At 42.5% G+C, this 8,290-nt stretch overlaps 1 long non-coding RNA gene across 5 annotated transcripts in view; it reads left to right on the top strand.

The window, feature by feature from the left end:
* The window catches only part of LOC119241448 (uncharacterized), a 72,918-nt gene extending 64,628 nt beyond the window's left edge, over positions 1–8,290 (top strand). For 4 of the 5 annotated variants that reach the window (XR_008551189.1, XR_005124315.2, XR_008551191.1 and 1 more), the window contains 3 exons: positions 830–1,495; positions 7,815–7,982; positions 8,059–8,290. This is a non-coding gene — a long non-coding RNA (uncharacterized LOC119241448). The remainder of the gene's footprint in view (positions 1–829; positions 1,496–7,814; positions 7,983–8,058) is intronic. The other variant, XR_008551190.1, reaches the window with a different exon arrangement.

Below are 8,290 nucleotides of genomic sequence, written 5' to 3' on the forward strand. Positions count from 1 at the left end.
TCTGCAAGGCTTGGAGCTGGAAAGATGAGCCACTGAGGGATCAGTTATAATCTCTGGCTGTGAGCATGGCAGTGTTATGTTCTCCTACTCAAGGGGTAGGTGTACCTTGGCGATTGATGAACTACCTTAGCTGTGTATCCCTGGCATGAAGTCTTGATGGGCTGTTCTGGAATGACCTCAGTAAACAACTGGTCCAGTATATATCAGTAAAACATCCAGTGCTGACTCTTGTGAAAATAACTTTGTTATCTTCAGCAGACAATCTCCAGAATCTAAGCAATTCCTATAATTAACTACCTTATCCATAGTAGTTCAATGGTCTAATTATCTGGCAGTAACTTTGCAGCTAATTCATCTCAGAAGGTGCCCAGGACAGCTGTTAGCCTGAAGTTGGGCAATTTAAACTGTTTACTGTTTGTTTTTGATCTCAAAACTAATAGAACAATAACAGCCAACATTTACTGAGTTCTGCCTGATGTAAACCTGGCACTCTGACTGGCTCTTGGCAAGTACAATCTATTTAGCTCTCATCGCAGCTATGCAACAAAGGAAAACACCCAAACTAGTTTAATCTGCTCATAAGTAGCAGATCTAACACCTGAAAATCCAGATCCACACCACCTAAGTTTTAAGATAACATTTAAAAGCATTTTTAAAATCCAAGACAAAAAACATAAACACTTTAATCCCATCACCCATCCTATACAGAGGTAACCTCTGCAAACATCTTAATGTCTATTCTGTCACTTTTCTATGTGCATGAACACACATTTTTGTAGAAGTGGACACTGTATATGCTATTTTATGAGCTGTTTTTTCTGCCCAACAGCACACATGGACATTCTTCCAAGCCCAGAGATGGAATCAAGATCTCAGTGAAGAGGTGGAATTGAGCACAGGCAATTGCTTCCTTTCTCACCTAAGGCCTCATTGAGATGATCAGTGGAGAAGAACAAAAAAAGAAAGCAGGTGGGGAGTGGGAGGAGAGGCATCGGATGAGAAATTTCAGAAAATGGGGGAGGTGGAAAGCAGCAGGAGTGGGCGGAAACCATTCCCAGAATAGGCCTGTGGAGAGCTGAGGAAGGCAGGGGTTCATCTTTCCTGTGGTCCTAGAGGCTCTGAGGCCTGCCTCGGGGTAGGGCTGGCACCAAGGGGATTAACTGAAGCTCCAGGCTGGAACAACTGCTCCCTCCTACAGCCAGGCCACAGGGCAACTGGCAGCTGGCTTGGTTCCCTAGTTTAAAAAGTCAGATATCTCTTCTCCAAAGAAATGCAGCAAACAGCTTGGGAGGGATTTTAGAGTGGGTTTGAGCTTCCCGAGTAATTCCTTCTTCAGTCTGGCATCTGGTAAATTTCTCCTATGGCTCTTCTCTTTTCATACCTCACAAAACAAAGCTGGACACCTGGTAAACCCCACCCTTGGACACATCTCCCACCAACCTTTCTATGTAGGAGAGAGACCCATCAAGGAAATTGAGTTACCTGGAAAGATCAAGTAAGTTCTCTCTTCTTAAATGCGAGATACCAGGCAATCCAGCAGAAGAAAGAGGAGGGAGACTAAGAGGTGGAATGATTATTCCCAGAGGGAAGAGGGTGATTACAAAACAATGGAGGATTTTTAAAATGTCCTAATTGGAATCCTCCTAATTGGAGGAAATATGACATTATAAAATAAGAATAGATGCTGTAAAGAAGGAATAACCATATTATAAAAAGGATTTTGAAAAACAAAAGTTGAATGGACATGGGCATAAAGAAGTTGAATTTCATTGAAGTTTTAAAAAGTTATTTTCTTCAGATGACACCATTGAGAGAATGAAAAGACAATGAATAGACAAGCCAGAAACTGGGGGAATATATTCTCAATATATATCTTCTCAAATAACTTGAAAAATGCTTACAACTCAGTAGGTGGACAGCACAGTGAACAAAGCAGTTGGATGGCTTGGGAACAAAACTCTGAACATGATCAAGAACACTGCTGATAGATTTCTAGCCCTTGGTCTACAAGTAAAGCATGAAAAAGTAAAAATCTTAATCTATTCTAACCATAAACAGCAACCTTAACTATGTAAAAGCAAACATCTAGCTGATGTGAGCTGGGAGCCAGGTGGAAGAAGGAGAGGTGGGGAAAGGATGGACTCCCGATCATCTGTGGTGAGGCAAAAAAAAAAAAAAAAAGTGGGCAGGACAAGACTCAGAGGAGTAAGTACTGCAGTTTACTTAAGGCTACACAGGTACTGAAGGAAAGCATAGAAAATAATAAAATTGTAGTAAATGGAAGTGGGAGAAGACATGGCAGGGATGGAGGGTGGATGAGAAGACCTTCTTTAATCTTACCTCATGAGGCCCTAGATATCTGACTCTTGCCACCTGTCCAAACTTGCCCCTTGCCCTCTCCCTCTGGCTCATCTGCTCATCAGTATATTCCCTGACTTGGCCTTGCTGCTGTTCCTTCAACTTGCCAAGCTTGTTCCTGCCCATTTTACTTGTCAAGCCAGTAGAGACAGGTTAGGCAGCTGAGGCTCACAAAGGGCATGCACCCCAGCCTCTCACCAGCTTGCTCCTTTCCGACACAAAGCTCAGCCCTGTAACTGAAAGTCTGTTGCTCACCTAGTCTAGGACAGAGAGGAATTCAGCCTAGTCCACCTGTATTTTGCCAATATAGCCCAGAGAGTTCCCACATATTCTGCCCAGTTTCTTCTAAGGTTAACATTTTATAGAACTGGGGCCTCCCTGGTGGCGCAAGGGGTTAAGACACAGCTTATGAAGCTGTCTGCAGCCTCTGCCACAGGAGTTTGATCCCCGGCTAGGGAGCTATCCTCATGGCACAGCAGACCTCTCCTGTCTCGCCCGCTGCTCCCCTCAGCAGTGTATTTCAGTCAGTCTGCCTGTTCTGTTTCCCACTCTGTCTCTGGTGAATCCTTTCGCCCCCCACACCTCTGGCCTGTACCCCAGCTCTTGTATGCATAAATAAATAAAATCTTAAAAAAATTTTATAGAACTATGGCACAAATATCAAAGCCCGGAAATCAATTCCACTGTAATAGCGTCTTTGTTCACTTAGGGTGTTATGACAAATTACCATACACTAGGTGGCTTAAATAACACTTAATTTTTATAGTTCTGAAGACTGGAAAGTCAGATAAAGCTACCAGCAATATGACAAGCGCAATCTTCCTGGCTCATGGAAGCTGTCTTATTGCTGTGTCCTCACATGACAAAGTGAGGACAAAAGCTCTTTGGAGTCTATTGATGAGGGTACTAATCCCATTCATGAGGGTCCCACCATCATGAACCAATTACCTCCCTAAAGCCCCACCTCAAAATCCCATCACACTGGGGACTATGTTTCAGCATATGAATTTAGCAGGGGGACACCAACATTCAGTCTAGAGCAAATGCTGTCGACTAAACTAGACTTTATTCAAATTTGTTTTTTCCTTTTCAGTTGCCATGTCTCCTAAAGCATCCTCTACTATGGAATGGTTCTCAGAATTTCCTTGTCTTTCAGGAGCTTGGCACTTTTGTAGAGTACTGTTCAGTTATCTTGTAGAATGTCCTGCTTTTGGGTCTGTGTGCTATCGTCCATAATTAGATTAAGATTATGCATTTTTGACAAGTAAAATATAGAAGTGATGTGGGGTTTTCTAAGCATAGCATAGCATTATCTTTTATACTTTGATCACTTGGTAAGGTGTGTTGGCTGAGTTTTTCTACTATAAAGTTATACTTGTAGATTATTAAATAGATTGAGGGGGATATTTGAAACTATGTAAATAAACTGTCACAAAACTTGTGCCCACTAATCTCAGCACCCATCAACAAATCTTGCTTGGAACAATGATTACTGAAATGTTTGCCTTAAGGTGATTTTCTATTTCCCTCCTCCCATCACATCTATTAATTGGAATATTTCCATAGGGAAGAGTTGCCCTTTCTCCCCCACCTACTTAGTCTTTTTTTTTTTTAATTAAAAGGATCACTGATAGATAACATTCTATTTGTTTTGAGTTACAGCATAGTGATTTGACATTTGTATTCAATGCAAAATGATCACCACAATAAGTTTATTTACCACCTATTATTAACAAATATTATTGCTTATGGACCCCATACTGTCCACTATCTCCTGCAACTTTTTTTTATAACTGGAAATTTGTGCCTCTTGATCCTCGTCACCAATTTTCATCATTTTGACTATTCCCCAGTCTCCCTCCCCTCTGGAAACCGCTGATATAGTCTCTATCCATGAGATTAATTTTATTTATTTGTTTAGTTTTTTAGGTTCCACGCATAAGTGAAATCACACATTATTTTTCTTTGTCCATCTGTTTTATTTCACTGAGCACAATACTCTCAAGATCCATCCATGTCGTCACAAATAGCAAGATTTCATTCTATTATGGCTACACAGTATTTGTGTGTGTGTGTGTGTGTGTGTGTGTTCTTTATCCTTTCATCTATCAGTGGGAACTTAGGCTGTTTCCAAATCTTGGCTATTATAAGTAATGCTGCAGTGAACGTAGGGGAGCATATATCTTTTTGAATTTATGTTTTCACTTACTCTGGATAGATACCCAGAAGTGGGTGTGCTGAATCACATGGAAGTTCTATTTTTTATTATTTTGAGGAACTTCCATGCTGTTTTCCATAGTGGCTGTACCAATTTACATTCACAACAGCAGTGCACAAGGCTTCCCTTTTGTTCACATCCTTACCACCACTTTTCTCTCTCTTCTTAAATAACAGCCATCCTCACAGGCGTGAGGCAATATCTCATGTGGTTTTGATTTGCATTTCCCTGATGATAAGTGATGTTGAGCATCTTTTCCTGTGCTTTTTGTCCATTATGTTGCCTTTGCAAAAATGCCCATTCATTCCTCTGCCCATTTTTTAGTTGGATTGCTTTCTTTGTTGTTTTTGTTATTAGCTGCATGATTTCTTTGTATATTTCAGATCTGAACCCCTTGCCAGATAGATAAGGGGAAAATATCTTTTCTCATTCAGTAAATCATCCTTTTATTTGTTATGATTTCTTTCACTGCACAGAAGCGTTTATTCGATGTAGTCTCGAGTTTACTTTGGCTTTTGGAGTAAGAGCCAAAAAACAAAGAAACAAACAGGAGGAACTTACCATCTCTGTTTTCTTTTGGTTTTATGGTTTCAGATCTTACACTCAATTCTTTAATCAATTCTGAGTTAATTTTTGTGCACTGTGAGAGACCGTGGTCCAGTTTCATTCTTTTGCATGTGGCTGTCCCGGCACCATTATCAAAATTTCCATACCACCATTCATTAAAGCGACTGTCCTTTTCCCATTGTATATTCCTGCCTCCTTTGTTGTAACTTATTTATTCTTTATATCACTGTGAACTCATGGATATTTATGTGAGCCTATAAATAATAATGCAATTGTATTAATTATTTTGTTCCTCATATTGTTCTAGCTTTAGCTATTAGAAGATCTTTCAACTTTGTTCTTGATTTCATTTCACATGTCTCCAACCTTTTTTGAGTATTTTCTTCTATTTCTAGCAATATTAGGACTCTCTAGCTCATCTTTTATTTTCCCCGCCCCAAGTCCTGGAATCAACTACTTTTCTAAGATGCTCGGTTAGATGTGTTAGTTGACTTAGAACACAATTTACACCAGCAGGAAAAAGGAGAGGAGGGTGTGGTGAAAAGGGAAGGAAGAACACTCTTTATCTCATCCCTGATCCCAGAAAGGGTTCTCCTCCTCTGTATGTTCTTCCCTGGAGGAAGGATGTTGTTAATCGTAGGTGGAGTGGGCTCTTGTGTGGATCTCACCCAGCCATGCCAGACCCCTGTTGGGGTGATCCAGTGGTGGCATTTAGGGCACTGAGACTGTACTTTTTCATTTTATTCGGGTCATTCTGACCAATATCTTCAATTTTGTTACGAATCTGATGTTTTATTCTTCAAGCAATAGCGTGCCCAGCTCAAAGCGGCTTTAGTGACAGGAGTAACTGCAAAGACTTGGGTGGACTGCAGGGACAACTTGATCAAGGTTCTGGCCGCATTTCTGAGGAAGGGAGAGTAAGACATTTTCTTCTTTCATGCCACCATGAAACGAACAACAACAGCAAACTGCGTTACACTGACTGGACGATCAGTCACTCGGACCAGAAATAGCAGCGGGGTGCAAAACAGGCGTGACGACAGAGGCTTTTCTGAACGCGCCCCACGCCCTCCCTCAGGGGGGGGGAAATCAGCCGAGGCGTGGGCACGTGACTCGTTTCGGCCAATCAGAACCTCCACCGCCGCGGGTGGCACAGAACGCAAACCCCCCCCCCCCCCCCCGGCCGCTTTTGCGCATGCCCCTCCGAGGCCGGCGCGAGAGGCTGTCTGGGTGACGGGCCAGAGCGCTGGCCGCGAGGCTGGCGACCTCTGGGCGCCATAAGCCTCCGCCGCTGCGGAGCGCGGCGGCCTTTGCGGGGCGCGGTCACTCCCTGGCCTCCCACTGCTTGGCCCGCCGGCCCGCGACTGCTGTCGGCAGAGGATGCGGGTGGTTTGGGTCCACACGGCTATGAGTTGCTCGCTACCTGTGCTCACAGGTGTGCCGGCAGCGTGACGGCCGAGAGTGTCCGTCCAGCTTCCACGCCGAGGCCAAACGTGTAGGCGAGAAAGAGCTGCATATCCCGCGTATCTGCCAGGCCTGGGACTCTCACCTTGTCTGGACAGTGGAGGAGAGGGCTGCACGTACCTACTCCAGCCGCCCAGGATCGGGTGTCAAAGCCTGTGTGCATTTAGGAAACCAAGTTGCTAAATGAAATGAGTAGGGGTGCTGGGGACATCTAGACAGAGGAGACAAGTCCGCTCTTGTTTAGTCACTGGGTTGTTAAAAAAAAAAAAAAGATAAAGGTTTTATTCCACAAGAATTTTGGACTCCAAATTAGCAATTCCTAATTTTGGTTTTGCCATTAAGTGTCATCAAGGGTTTCGGGGTGTATGTTAAATGTTCACAGTAGTTTGAAATAATTTCATTCATTAGCTGCAGGCTAAAGCTTTTGATGAAACATGTTCATTGCCAAAGCTCTTGTCTTCCCAGGAAGACCAGGAGCAAGTGAAATCTTACCAGGAAGACCATTTCCAGCAGGTAGTATATCTGCCCTAGCTTTGGTCAGCTGCAGCTATGCAAGCCTGAAGATTGAGGTGTGTACTTATATTAAAATGAAAATACCACCTGCATAGACATAACACCCAAAATAGTTGATTCTAAGGATAAAGCTCTTGAAGACTTGTCATTAGGAGGTTGAAAAATTGTGGTGTTTCTGCACCAAAACCCTGTTTCCTTACATTAGTATAAAAGATTGTTTTCTCCAACCCAAATGCCCCCAAGTAGATGACTGGATCAAGAAGATGTGGTGCATATACACAATGGAATATTACTCAGCAATGAAAAAAAGATAAACTCATGCAATTTGCAGCAACACGGATGGAGCCAGAAGGGATCATGCTCAGCGAAATAAGCCAGAAAGAAAAAGAAAAATACTGGATGGTCTCACTCATACCAGGAATTTAGAAAACCTAAATAAGATACCAGGAAAAAAGGCTAATTATAATAAAGTAAAAATCAAAATCAACAAGCAACTATAAACCAGAGACACAATGTGGGGGGCGGTGAGGAAGGAGTAGGATGAAAACAAGGAGTAGGGGGCTGGGAATTGTATGGGGACTATAACCATGACAAAAATGCATATGTTGTGCAAAAATGAAAAATGATGTACAAATACATAAAATTAAAAAAATACAAAGTAAAAAAAGATTGTTTTCTCCCCCTTTATTCCTAGAGGATGAAAGTGCTAGCAATTAGGCCAGGAAGAGAACACCTAGACTGCAAAATAGATTCTTCTGTCTGCAGTTACCATTGTTGTCCGCCAACAAGGGGCTCTGTCTTGTTGCTTCAAATTGCTTTCCAAGACATCAAGAAAACTCTGAGCAGATGCTAAGAGCAGAAGGTAAGGTGCTTTTGCCTTTGGGACAGATTCCAGACTTGTATCCCAGCTAGACCCTGAAGCCATCATTTGTTTATAGGAAGTCACAATAAAGAGGCTCAATCCCTGGAATACAAGGCCAAGGACACACCTAGGTCAAAAGAGAAACTGAGGGAGTAATTCCTAAGTGGAGACGACAGTCTCATTTGTGAGATACCAGTTGTCTACAGCACCCTGCCTATGGTCTCTTAAAATGTTTTAAAAATAAGTCTGAAATTTCCAAAGTCTGGAAAACAGAAAAAAGGAAGGCACAGCACCCTAAGTAACATCCA

This window comes from Talpa occidentalis, unplaced genomic scaffold (genome assembly GCF_014898055.3).
Source record: "Talpa occidentalis isolate TD23 unplaced genomic scaffold, MPIMG_talOcc4v2.1 talOcc4.12, whole genome shotgun sequence".
In the NCBI taxonomy this organism is placed as follows: domain Eukaryota; kingdom Metazoa; phylum Chordata; class Mammalia; order Eulipotyphla; family Talpidae; genus Talpa; species Talpa occidentalis.